The sequence below is a fragment of the Callorhinus ursinus genome, unplaced genomic scaffold, assembly GCF_003265705.2.
Source record: "Callorhinus ursinus isolate GAN/ISIS: 27379988/994484 unplaced genomic scaffold, GSC_fseal_2.0 scaffold11, whole genome shotgun sequence".
In the NCBI taxonomy this organism is placed as follows: Eukaryota; Metazoa; Chordata; class Mammalia; order Carnivora; family Otariidae; genus Callorhinus; species Callorhinus ursinus.
Window position 1 is genome coordinate 19,491,396 of NW_027397073.1, and position 21,470 is coordinate 19,512,865.

Sequence of the window (21,470 nt, forward strand, 5' to 3'; positions counted from 1 at the left end):
TGAGGACAGAGTTTGCCAGAAAGATGGGGAGTTGGTTCCATTTTGGGAAGTTGGGGTTGAGCCCTCTGCTAGCCCTTCAAGTCGAGATGTCCTGTGCCAGGTAAAACCAGATCTAGCTTTCTGGTTTCAGTGGAAAAACTAGATTCTCCTCTCAAATTATTTAAGCAAACCTAGAAACCCATAGATTTCTGATGTTCTAGAAAGATGGTGATTATCAATATCTGTTTGCTTTTTTTTGTCTTTTAAATGACATCTCCATTTTATTGAGCCAAACACCTGCATACACGGCATAATTGTTCCTCATCATGATGGACTCGGTTATTTATTTCCAAATTATGAATTTTGTTTGGTGATGCAAATGACCAATCAGTACAAAATCTTTCAAAGCACCCCCTACATCATTTCAACTGCAAAGTCACAACAGAGTTAAAGAAAACAACTTACTGTCAAATTGTACATTTAGGGTTTTAATTTTAGATAGACCTAAATTTGTTTTATCTACCCAACAAACATTTCCTGAGTAAATACTGTGGGCCCAGCAATGTGCTAAATACCAGAGGGTGCAGAGATTTTTTTTTTTAATGCCATTTCTTGTTTTTAGGAGCTTGCATGAGGCAGCAGTGGGGGTGATGGATACAGGTAAGGGGTTAGTGAATAGACGGAAATATTCAACAAAATATAACCAAATGCTATAAGTAAAGGTCTGGGCAAGTTGTTTGGGGAGCGCTGGAGGAAGTTTTATCTCTCTTTTGTTCCACATGCAAATTCCATCTCCAGTGTTCCAGACAATTCCTTGTTTTATTAGGTCTGAGATTCAACACTTCCTCACTTCTAACCCAGCAAGAGGTGCTGGTTGGGCTCAGAAACAACGGGCAGAAATGGGTTAATTAGATCAAATCTTCACAGCTTCTGGGTTACCCTCCCAGATAACAATGTTTTAGCCCTGAAAAAGTGAATTTGAATGCACTCAAATTTGAATTCTGGCAGTGGGCAATGCTCTGTCTGGCAGCAATAGGGAGGGAGTGGGCTTCTTCATTCCAGCACAGAGGACGCACGGCTTGGGGTCCTCTTGCCTCTTTTTCTGAAAACCAAGTTACTTCAGGTGTCGTATACATTCAATAAAGAGTGTGAAATTACCTCCCAAGATGCCATGTTTTGTAAAATTAGGTCCAGTCCCAATCACTGGCCCATGATAAACCGAGAAAGTCACCTCCGTGCACATGATGACCTGGGCTCTGCATTCAAAGCTCAGCTCCACAGCTTGAGACCAGGTACCTTGGGTGAGTCACTTACTCTTATGCACTGATTTCTTAATCTGTAAAAAGAGGATTTATAATAGTAATGGAGCTGCTGTGAGGATTATAAGAGATAATCCAGGGAAATGTTTGCACAAAGAAGGTGCTCAATAAATGTTAGGCATTTCTATCTTCTGACTTTGATTCTTGACTTTACAATTCAAATTCTGATAAATCTAGAGTTGAAGCTGATGGTGTCAAACAAGAGGGCTGTCTAGAATGGAGTCAGAGTTCCCCACAAACCCTACATTTTATGATCCTAAGTACGTATACTGTGTCAGGGAACCGGATGTCTAGAAATTTTATGAAGTGTCCACTAGGTGGCAACATGTTGTCATATTTACCGTCTTCACTGCATAAATTTGTAAAAGGAATCCTGAGAGACCATATTCACCTTATGTATAATTAAGAATTTTGTTACCACAAACAAAAATGGGCTGGCTATAAGTCATTATTTGAAGGAAAAATGCTCCATTAGTGGCTTCTTGTTTTAAAAAGAACATATTTTTAATTCATGTTTGCATTGGTTATCCTTGTATCATAAGAGCAATATAATGTTAACTATTACACTCTGGGATTTGCCTATTTCCTATTCTTAGGCTCTTATTTATTTGATTTTTAAGTGTTCTAGCTGTCGGTTGCCTGACAAAGGATGAAGAATTTAGATGTTTATCTCCGTGATTCAAAAAATCTCATTTGCACACCCTTCTGTTCGTTTGCCATGATGTTAACAACTCAGGGAGACAAAGGAAGAAAAGTTTCTCTTATGGATTTTATGTTTGTAGATCAAAGTATTGATGCAGACACAAAAAGTCAGCAATAGCACGTGGGATTGACTGGGTGATAAAACGGGCTGGTATTTTTCACAAATATCAAAAGTAATCTCTAAAATGAACTTCAATTTTACTTTCCTTTGCTATTTCTTTGTAGCGTGTTTAGTTGAAGAGGCATAGGAAAGGAAGGAGCGAGGAAGAAGTTGGTGAATATGACCTCAATGAGGCTTTGGAAGCAGCTATGAGAGAGGGAGGGTGAACAAAAACAAGTGTTTGTGAATGAGGGAGAAAACATTACCAGTGATGGGAATCAGCATTAAAGAACTCCATCCTAAAGAAGGACTTCGGGTCATATGTGAAACACAATTATACAATCAAACCATTATAAGGACACAATTTAGGAAATCTTTGTATGATGGTATGTTATATTATTTTCAATAATATATATTTGAATACATCACCGAGTCCTTTGAGAGTACCGTAACACACTGGGTTGCTTACTTACATTTACTGTAAAACCTTCAATGGATGGGGAATAGCTGATACTAACCAATAAAATTCCCTAACAAGTGCTGTCTGTGGGCGTTGCTCAGAAATCCCACTGCCTGGAATAAAATAATCATATATTCTTGATCCATACATACACCACGTCTTCTCTTTTTAATTGAAATAGTCATGAATTGTCTGACTATTGCCTCAAGGAAATTACCCTCTGGCCTATTATCAAATTAGCATTCTCAAACTCAAATTTTTAAGCAACCTTTTAAAATTACTTTTGCTGTTGTTAGTGATGGTGCTGTGGTCCATGGTGGAAAAGGAGGTATATTGATTACAATACATGCTATTGAGGAAGAGTCATCCACCATAACCCTCCAATTATATTGAAAGTCGCTTGTGGTAATATATTGATATTTTCTAATGTTATATAGTCAGGGTTTATCTGTTTGTTTGGCAAAGAATACAGTGTCTGTACATGAATGGTTTAGAAGTATTTAAAGTTGTAATTGTTGAGAGCTGGAAATTTAGCCTTAGCAAGAGCAAAGATATCATTGTTCATTAAACAAATATGTATTGACTTCCTGGTATAGGCCTCAGGAAAGCAGTAATGATCCAAATAGACATAATCTCTGCCCTCATGATTGCTCATAGATGCTAATAGGAAAACAGATAATGAGTAAACAATCGTAATACATGTAGCAATGATAGGAAAGCAGGCTAGTATGGAAATCTGAAATAAAAGGAGTTTACCCAGAGCACACATTGGAATTTTAGTCTACTAAATAAAGGACTTGTATGTGTAAAACAAAATAAAACAAACAAAACCCACATTGTTTAATAACTAATTAATGACCGACCCTTCAAATAATCAGTAAACATGTTGTGATACCAATTTGTTGATATCCTTCAAGCTAGCACAGGACCTAAAAAGAAACTCTTTATCTGACCCTCACCTGATTGACTCATGGAATTAAACCTTTAGGGTCCATTCCATTGGTAAACTCTATGAGTAATGCTCACTGCCTCTGGATACTGGCAGCTGGTGCGGGAACTCTCTAGAATCTCCAGACACTTCTGCTCATGCTAGTGAATTACATGATTATTAAGTATCAATTACATTTTTTTCCAAACCTGTTTATGCCAGTTCTGTTCTACACGTTGGTTTTGTAATTTATTTAAATATTTTATAAACTGATGTAGTGCAAAAAAAAATGAGTAGTTGTTTTTATGAAAAATAAGCTGAGCGCTTTGAAAAGACTCAGGTGAGTTGCTAAAAAAAAAAAGTGTAGGTAAGAAAACTTTTCCTCTCAAAAAAGGTGTAGGTAAGAAAATTAATGCATTAGCAGCAACAGTAAAAGTCTAGAAGGGTCCTACACTGATTTTGTTTCACAAGTGTATTTAAGTCCTTGCTTTTCTTTAAAAGATCTGAATATGCACATTTTAGACCATGCCCATTTGAGTGTGTTTTTTTAGAATTGAGATGCCCCAAATGATTCATCAGAGGTCAACCACTTACCAAAGACTCAAGCCTTTCCTAAAAATATTGGTGAATAAACGTACACTTAACGTTTTAAGTTAAAGTAAAATGTTTAAAGAATCTACAGACTATTGTTTTATGATTATGCCACTTTAGCCAACTTGTTGGACCCCACTACAATTTTTTTTCCACCAGAAAAAATTCTTTAAAGAGTAGTCAAACATTTCCCGCTTCTATTTCTTTACCCTTCTTACTCCTGAACACTTTGAGTCAAGACTTCAGTGATCTCTAATGGTTTCCCCGACAGCCCAATGCCCACAGCCAGTGGCGCTCTTGCCTGTCTTCTATTCCCTCCCCAGACCCTCCCCATTTCCTCCCCACTCCTTGTCCAGTCCAAGTTCAGGCTCTTCCATTTTGCAAAAACCTCCCGTCTAACCCGCCGCCTCCACTCTGCTGTACACATTGATGCCAGATTAATCTTACTAAAGTACAATCTTGTCCAGATCGTCCAGCTCTTACTTAAAAGATCTGTCAGACCTGGCAGGAGTAGGTTTGATAAAAAGGGGTGAGCAAGGGGGAGGATGATGGGAATGGGGATTTGGGATTGGGGTTGAGTTGAAGAGCTGGGGCAACTTCCCAAGTCTTCTACCTATCATTGGGCTAGGAGTCCCCCAAAGCCCCCATTGGACGGCTGACCGAGATGCTCTTCCCAACATAGGCCAAATGATGAACAGCTGATACATAGAGATCATATAGAGTAATCTTCCTCTTAGAAATTTGAATCTTGAGTGGAGAGAACCAAAACGTCTGTAGATGACTTACTGTAACATCAGTGCCTTGGAGAGACTTTCACTGGGTCGTGCTCCTTGATCCCTAGTAGAGCTCTCTGGGTTTCTCTTCTTCCTGAGACCTGGTGTCCAGCTTTTCCTTTGACTCTATGACCTTTTTCCAATTCATTTATCCAATCAGCTCTGTTTGGGGCACAGTTACTGTTGCATGCTACCTGAGAGTACTGTCTGATTCTCCAGCTTAATATCCTGGCCCAAGACAATGGGGCCTTGCTGTCCAAACATCCAATGGTCACCTCTGAACTGGTGAATTAAGTGTACATTCCTCACCATGGAGTTTTAGACCTCCCAAAGGATAACAGCAATCTACTTCTCCAGTTTTAATTTGTGCTATTTCCCTACTGATATCCTGCTCTCTAGTCAATAAATTACCACCTGGGGTAAATCCTCATAGTAAAGGCTGACAGTGAATCATCACTCTTGGATTTATGCCTCTGTGGAGTCCCTCCTGCATTGACCCTGGGCTTGGTCTTGTGACTTCCTTTGGCAAAGGGGGCGTCAGTAAATATGGCAGAAGCAGAGGCTTGAAAAGCGCTTCTCCGCTGGGGCCTGCACCTCTTAGAACATTGCTGCCACCATGTGACAAAATCCGGTCTAGACTTTTGGAAGGCAAAAGGCGACCAGCAGAGAGGCCAGCCTCCCAGTCCCCAGCAAGCCTCCAGCTGAAGCCTAATGAGCGACCCAAAGAATCGAATCAGGAGAACTGTTATTTTAAGCTACTAAATGTTAGGGTAGTTTGTTGGGTAACCGAGGCAGAAATTGTTCCCATCTCCTTAATCAGAGCCGTAAGTGCATTAGACACATGTTTTATCCTCCAAGCTGTCTTCCGGCACTGGTTTGCCCACCTGTTTTAACTGCCACAAAACATGGGTCTGGGCAGCATCCTGCCAGCTTCCTACAGCTGTTTCCCCCCTGCTCTTCCAGACCCCACCACCAACCTCCTTGCTGCTCTGCTAGCCCCTGCCTGCTATCTGGGCACAAAGTCAATGCCACATGTTTTCATTTTTTTGTTATGGCAACACCTGCATAACCAATCTCTGTCTCTTGCAAACTATCACAGTCATATTTTTTAATGTAATACAACTATTTTTTTAAAAGATGACCCTAAATGCCACCTTCTCCATGAATATTTCCTCCTGTGCCAAATGTAGTTTCTCCTCTTTTGGAGATTTTCATAGTACTTTGAACCTCTCTCACGGTACTTAAGACTTGCATCAGATTCTTCTCTGCCTTGCCATGGTCTTGTGGGTGCCTCATTTTAACAGATGTCAGAGCACTCAGCTCCGCAATCCCTGTCCGGTACTCCCCAAAAGGTGGTTCCCAGACCAGAAGCAATGATGTCACCTGGGAATTTCTTTAAAAATGCCAAACCTCAAGCCCCACTCCCAAAAATACTGAATCAGAATCTGCATTTTTCCAACACCTCCAGGTGACTTGTATACATAAAGAAGTTTGAAAAGCATTACTTTAATGCCGTCTCATGCAGCTACATGTTAAAATAATGTGGGGACTTTAAAATCTATATATCCCAATGCTTGGGTACCACACCAGATGAATTAAATTCATTTACAGTCTGGGTTGAGACCCAGTGTTCTAACATAGAATTGGCAGATGTAGCAAACAAAAATGCAGAACACCCAGTGAAATTAGAATTTCAGATCAATAGCAAAGAATTTTTTTGTGTAAGTGTGTCTCAAATATTGCATGAGACATACTTATACGAAAAAATTCTTTGCTGTTGATCTGAAATTCTAATTTCACTATGCATCCTAGATTTTATCTGGCAGCCCCACTCTAATGTTAGTCAAGAGCGGTGAGTGGTTTTCAAACATTAGAATCACTTGGAGGGATTCAGCAACACAAAGTCCTAGGCCCCAACGCTCAAAATTTAATTTCTGATTCAGTGGAGCTGGGATAAGACACAAGAATTTGTATTTCTGATAAGTTTTCTGGATGAAACTCTTGATATGAGAACCACATTTAGAAACATTGTCTAGCATTAGATTTGTCTGAATGCATGTCTTAAGTGTGCACAAATCAGTGATTGGAAGAAAACTTCTGAGTAGAGACCATGGCTATCTTCATCAGCAATAGCGAACATGAAAATCAACCTTATGGGGCACCTAGGTGGCTCAGTCGGTTAAGCGTGTGCCTTCGGCTCAGGATCCTGGGATCGAGCCCTGCATCGGGCTCCCTCCTCAGTGGGCAGCCTGCTTCTCCTTCTCACTCTTCGTCTGTGCACATGCTCTCTCTCTCTCTCTCTCTCTCTCTCTCTCTCCAAATGAACAAATAAAGTCTTAAAAAAAAAATAGAAAAGAAACCTAATAATGGAGGTGGGGATTATAGGAAGGCCAGGTGCATGGGTAGGAAAATAAGTTCCTCACTGGACATAATGAGCTCAAGGTATCTACAGGACCACAATATGTACTCTTTCCTCCAGGGGCAGTTGGAAGCTTGGCTTATCTCTGTCTGAGAATATGGCTCTAAACCAAAGCTCTCCCAAGAACACAATGTGAGCCACAGACATAATTTTAGGAGTTATAGAAAATGTCTTAAAGAGACAGACAAATTCATTTTAGTAATAGATCTAACTCAACATGTCCAAAATTTCATCATTTTAATCTGTAAGCATTACAATTAATCAATGAGATCATTTACATGATTTTTTTCATACTAAGTCTTCGAAATCTGGTGTATATTTTATGCCTGTGTTACACTTCCGTGCAGGCTGGCCACATCCCAAATGCTTGGTAGACACATGTGGCCAGTGGTTGCCCTATTGGACAGTACTGCTTAGAACTATTGCCTGACCCTGAGCTTGAGGACACGGGCCAACCTTGAGGTGATTACCTGGTCCAAGCACCTCACTCTTCTCTGACCACAGACTGGGGCTAGTTCTCAGGCCAATGGTACCCTGTGAAATTTTCCTTTTCCTGAATTCCCTAGCTTTGTCCTTCCCCTCCTTTCTCCTGAACCCTTGCCCAAGGGGAAACCACATGAATGGAAATCTCAATGCCAAAAATAACTAGCCAGGCTTAAAGGGACCTTGTTGCCCATCCAGTGTAATGTGAAGTGAATGAAATGTTGCACAAGTTCACTGAACCTTGGCTTTGGACTGGTTTTTCCATCACACGGGAGGCTTAACCAAAGTTTCAGTCCAGGAAGCCCTGTTGAGGCCTTGTTTAATCTAGTTTTAAAATCACAAGCATCGTTGGGGTGCCTGGGTGGCTCAGTCGTTAAGTGTCTGCCTTCGGCTCAGGTCATGATCCCAGGGTCCTGGGATCGAGCCCCGCATCGGGCTCCCTACTCTGTGGGAAGCCTGCTTCTCCCTCTCCCACTCCCCCTGCTTGTGTTCCTGCTCTCGCTGTGTCTCTCTCTGTCAAATAAATAAATAAATAAACAGATAAAATCACAAGCGTCGGCGAGACTAACATTTTCCTAGGATAGCTTGACTCCTATAGCTTTCATTTTCAAGAAAATTGGCTTCATATAAATAACACAAGTAAAAGAGAAAAAAAATCACCACAAAGTAATAGGCCCAAAGTCTTAGGTTCTTGGATAAAAAATAAACAGGGTATAATTGAAACCATCATTAACATTTTTTCACAGGTCGGTGGTATATTTATCCCATATTTGAAACTCTTTGAGCTCTAAAGGTGTCAGAGTTTAGTAAGTTTACATTTAAAAGTCAAAAAGGAATTATTTATCAAACGTCTTATTCTATGAGACAGAAAAAATATGTACAGATTGTCTGTATATTATTTCTATTTTCATAGCCAAGGAAGGTTCAGATAAGTCTCCACTGTAGGCCTGAGGCTTTGTGGGATCTGAAACTTGCCTACAAGTTAATAGAGAAACAAAGAGGCGCATAGGGGATTCTAAAACCATGATCACTGCTGTGATCTGGAATTATGTTTGATGTCCTGAGACACGGGTTAAATTTAACTTAGATCATTAACTAGATGAATTTTCGGCTAGGATTTCAGCTGTAAACAATCTGACAGGGTGATTGGCAGCCTCTCATTATAGAGGCGTAGTGATTAATTAACACAGAGCTTAATTAATTTTGTAAGGCAAGAAACAGTATTTCTTTGCAGTGAAAATCAATATTTGAATATTTGGAACTCCTTCTCTGAGTTAATTTCACTCAGATATTTAGCTCACTTTAAATTCTCAGCTCTTAGTTAATATTATATGCTCCTGACTATTAAGGTAATTGGGAATATTTATGATATTCGACCCGAAGCTATTTTTGGAAGAAGGTGAGGTAAAAATAAATACATTCTTTTATTCTTGTTTCAATTTCAAAAGCCTATTTCTATTATTGTACTCACAAGGATGTTAAACTACATTGTTGAAGGCAAAGCTGAATATAGAAACTGTGGAAAAAATATCTTTCCTTCTGCGTTGCGTTTAGTAGGAATTACCTGAATGTCATGCTCAATGCCCATTTAAATCATTTCCCCGTTGTCAAAGCCTGGAGAAATATTTCCTTAAGTACTGGAGTGAATCTTAGGGACTCCACAGAGAGGAGTTCATTCCTTTGGCATGTGACTTAGCAGTAATCTCCATTCTGCAAAGAAACCAAGAATGGGAGATTGTCGTCAGCCTGGGAAAGTAATTTACTGGGAGGGTCTGAAGAGAGCCCAGAGGTTGGAAACTAGAAGGTCTGGGATTCTCCCTCTTGGCTGGGAAAGAGAGATATGCCCACCAAGAAGCTCAAGGTGAAGACTGAGCTACATGGCAGTCTCAAGGACCATCCAGAGTCTGGGCTCAGAACAACAAATGAAGAAGCTCGCTTTCCTGCGGAGGACAGTAGTGTATGTGGCATTGACCAGTTGTATAGCAAAGAGACGCAGGGAGAGGTGAGACAATGTGGGCGGTGGGCCCCGTGGGAAAAGGGACTCTAGGACATTCCTGGAAAGGGGGCAAGAATTTGCTACAAGACCAGAAGCCCAGGGAAGACTCGGTAGTATCTTCTTTCTCCTACACCAAGAACTGGAGCCCGCTTGAGGGACGCTAGAAAGGCAGAGGGAAGCAAGCAGAAAGGCAATGACTCTGCTCTGTAAGGACCAGAGAGGACCACAGGAGACAATGATGAGGCAACAGATCCCAGGACTCACAGGGCAACCTGCTACACCTTAGACCCACAACGCTGGAACTTTACATCTGTGAGAACTATATTTTACCTCAGGTTGCAGAAAATTTCTCCCCAAAGTAATTTAGTAATTATGTGGTTCAGCTAAGTTTTTAAATAACTATCACTCCTTTAGAGTCTCTTTAAAGTCTTAGGGGTACAGTGTCTCCTTAGGAGTCAAGTGTGGGCGTGCCAATGAACCCCAAAACCAAGGGAGACTCAGTGATGCAGGGCAGGATGAGGTGAGATACCGGAGAGAGAATTTCAGAGTCAGCTGTGGACAGCTGAGGCCCTGATGCCTGCCTCGGTTACTGAAGCCAGCTGAAATGCTACTTCCCGGCGTCTGTGACTACCAGATACCATAGGCACAAGTTATGTGCACACAGAGGGGACACTTCTTTTTTTTTTTTTAAGATTTTATTTATTTATTTGACAGACAGACACAACAAGAGTTCCGGGAACACAAGCAGGGGGAGTGGGGGAGGGAGAAGCAGGCTTCCCGCGGAGCAGGGAGCCCGATGCGGAACTCGATCCCAGGGCCCGGGGATCATGACCTGAGCCCATGGCAGATGCTTAACCGACTGAGCCACCCAGGGGCCCCCAGAGGGGACACTTCTTTGTGAGTAAAGGTAAGCTGTGACCCTTGATCACTCTCTGGTTTTAGGAAAAAGACACAAATTAGATTTTTTCCCAGACTTTAGCCTGATTTCACGTGTTTGAACGGTCCTAAGATCTTTTTTAATTTTTAGTTTTAGTTTTTATTTCTTGTTTCACAGTTCAACATCATGAAAACATACACACATAAGCTTTAAATGGTTACATACCAGTCATAGTGCTTAGTAGGTTAAGTTGACTTTTGATTGAATTCTCCCATTGTCATGGCGTCATGAAATTTACCAAAAGAGCTGGTACTTCAAAACAATGTAAATCTAGTTTTTCTCCCAGTTGAGCTGTTTTTTTCTCAATCTTGCTACAACATTCTCCTGCTTTGTCATCTCAATACTTTTTCTCTGGACTCATTTCCTTGATACTTCATTCAATTCTATATTTCCTATGCCTTTAATAATTCATATATATTCATTTTTCTGTATCTATGGAAATATAGCCTTGAATTCTAGATGCATATATTCAACTACCTAATTGTCATTTCCCTCCATTGGATATCTAACGGGCACGTTAGTTATAAAAGCTTGAAAACAAAACACTCAATTCTCTAAAACTCACTCTTTCTTCTTTTAACCCAATTTTATAAATTAGTTTATTCAACAAATTTTATTGAATACATCTTATCTGCCAGATAATTGCTTAAGATTAATCTATGAACAAAAAAGAGAGGAACAGAAACGAAGCAGCAAATACACCCAAATAAACCCCCAGTGTGTTAGAGGGTAAGAAGTGCTTTGTAAAAATAAAAAAGGAAATCAGATCAGGGATCACTGGAAAGAGGCCTGCATCATTACATCAGGTGTCCAGGAAAACGTCACAGAGAAGGTGGCATTTGAGCAAAGTCTAGAAGTTGGTGAGGGAGTCCAGCATCTGGAGCCTGTTTAAGAAAGAGTAAGGAAAGAGAAATTGGAGGTAATAACTTTTTTTTAATGTGAAATTATTTTTTTAAAGATTTTTTTTCTTATTTGAGAGAGACAGAGAGCACAGAGGTAGAGTGGGAGAGAGAAGCAGACTCCCCACTGAGCAGACAGCCCAATGTGGGGCTCGATCCCAGGACCCAAAGACCTGACCCAAGCCGAGAGCAGACACTTAACCTCCTGAGCCACCCAGGTGCCCAGTAATAACTCTTTTTAGGAATTTTGGTGCAAAATTGTTGGTACAAAGGAATGGAGATATAATTGTGAGAGGAAGTAGAATCAAGAGATTTTTTCCTTTGTTTTTATTAAAAGTTTTATTTGAAGTACAATATACTGTGCAAAAATTCTAAGTGCAGACTGTAAAATATTTTCACAAGGTGAACATCACCCAAGTCAGAAGATGGACCAGTACCCACACCCCAGAAGTTGCCCCTTGTGCCCCAGCCCTGGCACAAAGCGCCCAAGGGGAAACTCTGTATTGACTTCTGATTCCACAAAGTCATTTTCCAGTTTTTGAATTTTATATAAATGAATCATTTAGTGCATACACTTGTGTGAATGGCTTCTTTCTCTAAATAAAGTTTGTGAGATTTACCCATACTGTTGCATGCAGGAGGAGCTCATTTATACACATTTCTGTACAGCATTTACACTGTACAATATATCACTCTGTGATTTGCTTTTCACTCTTAATGATGTAATTTGAGGAAAAGAACTTATTAATTTTCAGGTAGTTACATTTATTAATCTTATTCCTTTATAATGTGTGATTTGGTGTCCCGTTTAAGAAAGTTTGCCTATGCCGAAGTTATAAATAAATTTTCTTATGTTGATTTCTAGAAGCTTTGTTACTTTTTCTTTTTCTTTTCTCTCTCTCTCTCTCTCTTTTTTTTAAGAGAGAGAGAGCACGTGTGCGTGGCAGGGTAAGAGCAGAGGGAGATGGAGAGAGAGAATCTTAAGCAGGCTCTGCGCCCAGCATAGAGCCTGATATGGGGTCTGATCCCACGACCCAGAGATCATGACCTGAGCCGAAATCAGGAGTTGGACGCTCAATCAACTGAGCCACCCAGGTGCCCCTGTCTTTTAAATTAAGATCTATGATTCACCTGGAAGTGATTTTATGTATATGACGTAATTAGGAAACAAGATTCGTTATTGGCACTGTATTGAAAAGAACATATTTTTCAATTTTTTTTCACTTCATAAATTATGTGACTGGATGTATGTGATGTGTCTCTGGACTTTGTATTCTACTTAGGTTGTGTTGTTGTCTATCTTTGGGCCACCTACAAAGCTAATTACTATGGCTTTTTACTAAGCCTTGATATTTGATTGTGTAAGTCCTCCAACATAGCTCATTCCGTTTGTCTTGACTATTTTTGGACCTTTACATTTCCATATAAATTTTATAAATAACTTGTCAACTTAGATTTTAAAATGTGATTTTGATTGTGATTTCATGAAATCTAGAGAGATCAATATGAGGACAACTAACATCTTTATAGTCCATCTTCAGCTTTCCAAATTAGGCTTCCAACCTCTGAACATAGTAGAGCCCACGCCATCATCTACAAGTCTTCTTTAGTTGGGCTTATTGGGGGGGGGGGGTGGAGGGGTGTTTGTTTTCTGTGCAGAGGACTTGGATTTCTTTTCTTTGATTTCTTCCTAGTATTTTATGTTCATTGGTGCTATTGTAAATGACATCTTTCTATAAGGCACTTTCTATCATTTACTTTTATGTAGAAATAGAACTGATTGATTTTTTTTTTCACGTAATCACCACGTAAATACAGGAAAACAATGGATTCACTTCTTAATTCTGATAGTTCTTATGGACGTTCTATATATACAATCATGTTATCTGTAAATAAGGACATAATTTTTCCTTTTCCATCTTTATATATTTTATCTCCCTTTCTCACCTCACTTCACTGGATGGAATTTCCAATATGCCATTGCATAAAAACCGTGATGGAAGTGTCCTTACCTCACTTCTGATCTCAGATTAGTAGCTTTCAATTTTTCACCATTAAGTATGATGTTTTCTATAAAGTTTTGTGGATATTCTTTTATTGAATTAAGGAAGTTTTCTTCTTAGTTTTCTAAGAGTTTTGTTTGTTTTTAAAATCATGAACAGGGGGCACCTGGGTGGCTCAATCAGTTAAGCAACCGACTCTTGATTTGGCTTCAGGTCATGATCTCAGGGTCCTGGGATCAAGCCCAGTGGTGTAGGGCTCCACGCTCAGCCAGGAGTCTGCTTGAGAAATCTCTCTCCCTCTCCCTCTGTCCCTTCCCTTGCTCATGCGTGCTCTTTCTCTCAAACAAATAAGTAAACCTTTTAAAATAAAATCATGAATAGGTGTTGAATTTTAACAAATTATTTTGCTCCATTTTTAAAATTATCAGTTATTTTTCTTCTTTAGTTCCTTAATGTTGAGACTTATGGGGGATGATTGTTAATAGTTAAACCAATCTAGCTGCTCTGGAATAAGCCCAACTTGGTTGGGATGTATTGTACTTTTTGTGCCTTGCTAGATTCAATTTGATAATATTTGTTTGAGAGGTTTACATATATGATTCTGAAAGGCATTGGCTGGTCACGCTCCTGTCCTCTCTTGTAGTAGTCTTGTTGTATTTTCCCTGGCCCGAGTGCCAGGCCATCTCCTGACGGTACCAAGCCAGCTAGCAGTAGCATGCTATCTTTTGCTGACAGGGGCTGCTTTTCTATTTTCAGTCCCCCTCCATTTGGGCCAAGGATAAACAATGTTAGACCGGGGGGCATTCATCTTGGATATGCAGGTTTTTACCATTGCCATGATTTTGCTGATCAGGAGGTTGTCCCGAGTTTGTTGCCTGTAGCTGGAGAAAGGTTAGTGTTTCCTACTCTCTTTATTCCATGATGAGTTATTCAAACCCTTGCAGGAGCATTTAAGAATATGGAAAAGATATGTCAGCCATCTGCAACCCAGGTGTTTACCAAAAACAACCTGGCCATCTCTTCTTATATTAGACTCTCAAACAGAGGCCTAGATTATCATCTCAGGATATAAAAATATGTCCCAAAGGTTAGCTGGTCTTTTCTAGAGACCTGGATGGTTTTCTCATCCTTACAATACAGAAGGAAATGGCACTTATCACTCTAGCTACTGCCAAGCAGAGCAAACCAAACTCATCACAGAAAGAAATGATATAACAATCAAAATTGATTAGGTCCAAAGGAATATGCCCAACTGTGTGCTTTCAAAGGGAATTTTTAAAAGAAAATGAAAGAACATCTAGTTGTGCTAAGATAGCAATAATAGTTTTTAAATAAAGATCTCCTTCAGCTGGTCACATAGGTTCATCCATACCAGGTCATTATGGCTGGTAGCTTTTCTGATTGGTCGGTGCCACCCCTCAATCAGTAGGCACATAGTTTGAACATTACCCTTGGTTATGTTATGGTTTCTGTGTCCTTTATGTGAAAGGAGCCTTAGAAAAAGATCCACCTGTTTAGACAGACTTGTATATACAAGCAGACACTCATTTATTGTTCATAAATATTTGTTAAATGTTTTGCTAATGAACTCAGAACAACAACCGGGGTTTCATTTCCCACAGTGATTTTTCCTTCTTTTCTTAGAAGAGATGAACAAGAAAAATATATTATTACCTGAACCTTTTGTGTTTTACATATAATTTGCTCCCCCCCCCCCCTGTTTTGTCTCCTCTGAATCTCTTGTGATCCAGCTGGACTGGTCTACTTGGTAGCTCACAAACCTGCCTGAACATTTACTTTCTTTGTGCCTTTGCCCATGCCTGAGCTCAAAAGGCTCCCATGCTCTCCCACGTAACACGGTACTGATGTGGGAAATAAAGGCAAAAGAAAAATTAAATTTCCTTACTACCTACAGCCCACTGACAAGTCCTTGAAGCAGGCAGAGTGACATTCCTCTAGGAGCTCAGCTGCCTCAATGTTAATACTTTGCTAAGGGCAAAAGTCAATCTTAGCCCAACCTCCAGGATCCTGTAAGTCTACTTTAACATCTAAAAATTCCTTTGGAAACTTCCTTTATCTCTAACTCCCGAGATAGATGGTGGCAGTCATCCCCCAAGCAAACGACCCACCGATATATATCTGAAGGGTCTCATGACTAGGGTTTTACTAGACAGTAATAAATGACCTTTCCCTAACAATAGCTAGCCCCCTCAAGGTCCTGGAAACCTTGCTTCCAAAATTCCTTAGAGATTTAGGCTATTCCTAATCCCCTCTCAGCTTGAACTTGAAAGTGTGTAATGGGCCTCTCCTCACGACCCCCGTGTGGCTCTTTCTGCCCAGGGGCCTGTCCCCAAGCTTCAGTAAAATCACATTTTTGCACCAAAGAATTCTCAAGAATTCTTTGTTAGCCAGCCCAAACCCTAGTATCTTTCCTAGTCAGTACTTACACTTAAAACCCAGTTCCAATCCTACTTCCTCCTGAGGATTTCCCTGGGGCACTGACTAAACTCAATACTCTCTCTCTTAGTCATCTAGTACCGTTAGCTCTCCTACTAGTCAGTGATAGTTTTTTGTTTGGGAATATTTTAATTTACTACATAATAGTATTTATAGTTATTTTCCATGTGCGTATGTGACTTACCCATTTCAAGTGCAAACTCATTGAAATTTAAAATTATAACAATTGACCCCAATGCTCAGCAAGGCAGCTTGCGTAGGATAGACAGACTGTGGTTCCCCGCTGGTGAGAGATATGCAGGTGCAGTGCGTTTTCCCTGGGCCCAGAGTTCAATCTGCAAGACTCAGGGGGCCTACACGATTCGATTCTGTTAAGATCAAATGCCTTCATTTCTACATTTGCTTTCTCTTCGCCCATCAACAAGTCCCAAAAAGCCCAGTAAGACTGTAGGTATGGGGAAGGAGAAAAAACTTGAAAAATCTTCCAACATCCAACTCCTTTGGGTGGCGCTCTGGGGGTGCTATGGGAAGGGGAGAGAAAAGAAGAGAAAGACAGACAGAGGCATCACTAAAAAGGAAAGCGAGCATGCCTCCTTCATAATGTTGCCAAGCCTTTTTGATTTTGTGGCATAAAAGAAGTATTTAATGACAAAACTTAACGTTTGAATCATAAAGTGACTTAGCAGCACAGCAGTGGCGGGCAGAATAATGACCCCTCAAAGATGTCCAGGTCCTCATCTCTGGGACCTGTGCATATGTAATTTTCCATGGCACAACAGACTTTGCAGATGGGATTAAGATAAGGATCTTAAAATGGGTGAGATGATCCTGGATTATCCAGTTGACTGCAATGTAATCCCAAGAGTTTTTGCAAGTGAAACAGGGAGAGTTGGAATCAGAGTTGGAGAGAGGTATGTTGTTGGTTTTGAAGATGGAGAAAGGGGCCAAGAACCAAGAAATGCAGGCAGCCTCTAGAAAGGATGGAAAAGACAAGAGAACAGATTCACAGGAACAGGGCCTGCTGATGTATTGATTTTAGCTCCATGAGCGCCATATCAGACTTCCAACCCACAGAATTGTAGGATAATAAATGCGTATTTTTTTTAAGCAACCAAGTTCAAGGTAATTTGTTACAGCAGCTGTCGGAAACTAAAACAATAACAAATGCAATATATGGAGCATTTCGTGGGGAAGACCTAAGTGGGCTGCTCAACGTCAGCGGGGGAATCTCAAGGGAAGGTTTCCCTGTACATACTGAATAAAGTGAGCAGGAATTTCCAGGGGAAGAGGAGGGGAAAGGACATTCTTGTCTACGGGGTGGGGGGTGCTCATGTGGGGAATTAGGGCAAAATGGAACATAAAGTGAAAAACAAGAGAGGGTTTGGGACAGTACAAACCATTCACCTTGCTGGCAAACAATGTGGTGATGTGGCAAGAGAGGAAGCAGGAGGGATGGAGGTGGGCGACTTCTCTGCAGGGCGGAGGGGCTTAGGCTTTAAACCCAAGGTCCTTAGGAGGTTTCAAAGCATGGTAGCGGTGGTGGTGGCGTGGGTGGGTGTGTGTGTATTGGGGGAGGGGCAGAGCTGAAATGACGTGGTAGGATTTGCATTTGAAAATACATATTACATACAATTTCCTTGTAGCAAATAACCCCCAAATAGAAATAAACAACAGTGATTTCAAATATGAGCCCCAGTCTGAATGCTACAAGGCAGAGGCTCTGAATGTGGGCACTCGATTTACAGTCCGAGCCACTTTTAACCCGGACAATAATGTGTAGTGTGCTCCAAGAGGCAAGACTGCATCTGCTACTTGGTTCTCCATCCCCCAAATCCTCCCTTTTTAGTGAACCCCGACACAGGGTCAGAGTATTTATTCAGTGAGGGTGCTGAGGGTGGTTTGAGGTGCTCTAATCCCTACAATCCAAGCCATTCCCCAACATACATAATACTTTTTAAAAAATGTGGATAACCGTAGGTAAAATGTGAAGAAAAGCAGCTTTAGAAAATATGGCTATTTAAAGTGATTTATGTACATTCTGACATAAAAATAGCAATCAAATGCTACAGCTATGAGAGAAATCCATAAACATTGATCCTCCTTTCCTCAATTTCCACCCTCTGAGACATACCACCGGAGTTTTAAATTTAAGGATGGTTTATGGATTTTCCTGGGCAGCACTATTATAAGTTGCTAATATTTTATAGTTCCATATTCTCCTTAATCCTGAGTGGTTCTCTGCTCTCCTCCCCAGAAAGTTATTAAAATTACTTAGGTAATAGTCATTTAGAGAACTATGAAATACAGTCAGTACTTGATACTGATTAGAATGATTAGTTTCAGTTAGAGTCCTCTCTCTCCCTCCAGGAAAATGCACAGAAGTCTCACCTTTACCTCTGACCTACTCCATTTCTCTGGGATATGGTAGGACTTAAATACAAAATGGAAAACATTTAGTTTTCCAAAATGGAAAAACACTTAAGTATTATTATTTTTAGTAACTTTGTCAAAAATGCTTAAAAAGTAGAAAACCTCTTCATTCCGTGGTGCTGGATTACTCACTGGGCTACCCATCCTGTGTTTACCTGGCAAAACTCGGACTAATGGAGTAGATTTCCTCTCTGAGAAAGGTTAAGGCCAGAAAGAGAGATGAGGGTCACAGAACGCAAGGCAGCGTCCCAGATTCCAGCTTTGAAGGAGGAAATGTAGTGTTTACAGGACCAGCTTGCAAATGCGAACTGGAGCAATCCAAAGCAACGTAACAAAGGATCCTCAACAGCAGGGTTTCTTCAATGTTTAATGCAATTATAAACACCCGTGGCTAACTTTGGAACATGATTTGTCTATAAATATCCATATATCTATTAATAGAACCACAAGGATTAGTTGACCAAAATTTACCTAAGGAAACCTCAACTTTCACTTCTCCAGTTGGGTCCCAAACTACAAGTTCATCTGTTAGGAAAACAAACAAATAGACAAAACAACAATTTTTTTGCCCCCCCCCCTTTTTTTTTACCAGGCTGTAAACCAGTAATCATGGGATTCCCAGGCAGATTCAGAATAGCCCTCAAGATATTAAGGGGCTGGGGTTTCAGTTTTCTGTATCTGTTAAATGTGAGAGGAGTGGAGCCAATAATTAGTGAGCTTTTTATCCCCAGTCCCTAAATGTTTATGAACTTCCAAAAGGACACAGGAACCAACCTGAAAGAGCTCCCAAGAGTCAAAGCTGGAACAATTTGAACAACATCATACATAATGTGGTATTGAATTATAGCTCCAAGTATAAAATGAATATGTATGAGTCCATGCGGGGTATATTTATTTAGGTGACATAATAAACGATCGAATAGGTCAATAAATGGGAGAGGAGGAATAAATCCTCCTTATAGAAATGTTCCAATGATATATGTAGATAGCCCCTCCCGCTCCCAGATGGAGTTTCATTCCCCGACTCTCCTCTCCTGATATAGGTTGAACTTAGTGACTCCCACCCAAAGAAAAGAGTATGGAAAAAGAAAACTAGTAACTGTGCAGTAGAGAAAGAAGGCAGATAACTACTTCAACCAAGTGATAAAAATTAATATCACCAGCAGTTAAGTCATGTTTCTATCATGTACCCTGGTAGGAGGCTGTGATGAGAAAGGCACTTTCCCATTGTGGTCTTTCTCCACCAAACCCATAACCACAGTCTCATCATGAGGAAAGCAAAAGACAAAACCAAATGAGAGATACCCACAAGACAGCTGAGCAGAATTCTAGAAAATGATCAAGAAAAACAAGACTTAAACTGTTACAGACCAGAAGAGATTAAAGAGACATGACACTAAATGCACTGTGGAACCCTGGATGGGATCCTGGTACAGAAAGATACCAGCAGAAAACTAGTGAAATCTGTAAAAGGTTGAGTTTAGTTGATAGTAAGGAACCAGTGTTAATTTCTTAGCTTTGACAAGTGTACTATGTACTATACGTACGTGCACACGTACAGACGTAGGATGTGAATATTAGGGGGCACCGGCTGAAGGGTTTAGGGAACTCTGTACTCTCTTCTGCAACTTTTTGCTAAATCTAAAATTACTCCAAAATAAAAAGTTTTATATCATCAACAAAGACAAAAGCTCACGAACTGAGAGTGCAACCAGAACTTTCTTCAAAAACAGCCCCTTTTATATCTCTCCACCGACAGGAGTGCAGTGTTGGGGACCGGGGCGGGGGGGGGGTGCAGGGAGTGCACACCCCGGTGCGTGCAGCTGGGCGTGTGCGTCCTGGTACGGCGGGAGCGCGGGCTCCTCCCCGGAGTCTCCCAGACGCCAGACTCTGCCCGGGGCGCCCCCGACGGGGCGGAGCCCAATCTGACGGCGGCGGAGCCACCAACGCCCCGCGGAGCCGACCGTGGCGGCTGGCGGGAGAGCAAGGTCGGGACCCCCGCGCGCTCCAAGGTAGGCGAGCCCCCGGCGACCCGCGAGCTCAGCCCCTGCGGCGCGCGCCGGGTCACCTCCCCTCCCTGCCCCGCCCCGGGTGAGTGGACGTCCGGGGCCCTTAGAGCCGGTTCCCCCAGCGCCGCTCAGCGCACCGACGGCAAAAACAGGTTCTTGGGGAGGAGGATATTCCTCCCTGTATACCTGTCTGTCTGTTCTGGGCGAGAAGTTCCCGATTCCCCGGGCGAGAAGTTTGTGCTCCTCTCGGAAGAGAAAGAGTTGCCCTTCCCCGAGAAAGGATAACCCTCCTTTAGCCCGCCGCACATCTGCTTATTTATTTAGGGGACTGTTTTGCAATCCCTTTGCCAGGGGTCTCCGAGATTGAGAGGACCGGAAGACTTGCTGTCCCCTTGTGGCAGCTTCGACAGGTCCCTGGGCCCGCAGTTTTTTAAGAGCACTAACGAATGAATAAAGGTGGTTGTCTTAACCCTTCCTCCCTTCCGGCTGGCTTCTGTAGCTGCAGGTGCGTATTCCGAAAGGAGAACAGCCCATTGGCTGACAGTTTTCCACTGCCCTGGGATTTTAGAGCTGGAAGTTACAGAGCTCTTGGCAGGTGTGCAAAGGGGCATTATTATCTTACTGAAGAATATAGTACAGGACAGTGTAAGGATAGTTGTTAGATTGAGTGAAGACCTGGCTGTAAATTTTTCACCCTTCTTCAAAAGAGAGAATATATATATATATGTATGTAATATATATAAAATATATTTTATATATAAAATATATAAGAATACATCGTGTATATGAAATATATAATATATAGATATATAAATATAAATATATAAATGTATAAAATAAGGATTAGAAGCAATTAGCCCCAAACATAACAGAGCTGTGTCTGTTTACCATTATACTACAGTTGTTTTATTTTAGGAATCAAAACTTTCTTTACTATCTTGGTATATATAGACTAGATGAAGCATCAAAGGGAATTATTCTGCAT

General features: G+C 41.0%; 1 protein-coding gene across 1 annotated transcript in view; it reads left to right on the forward strand.

Moving 5' to 3' along the window:
• Positions 1 to 20,372: 20,372 nt before the first annotated feature.
• CCDC68 (coiled-coil domain containing 68) overlaps positions 20,373 to 21,470 on the forward strand; it is a 56,531-nt gene continuing 55,433 nt past the window's right edge. Inside the window, exon 1 of the mRNA XM_025886707.2 lies at positions 20,373 to 20,488. The gene's annotated coding sequence lies outside the window, so the exon portion shown is untranslated. The remainder of the gene's footprint in view (positions 20,489 to 21,470) is intronic.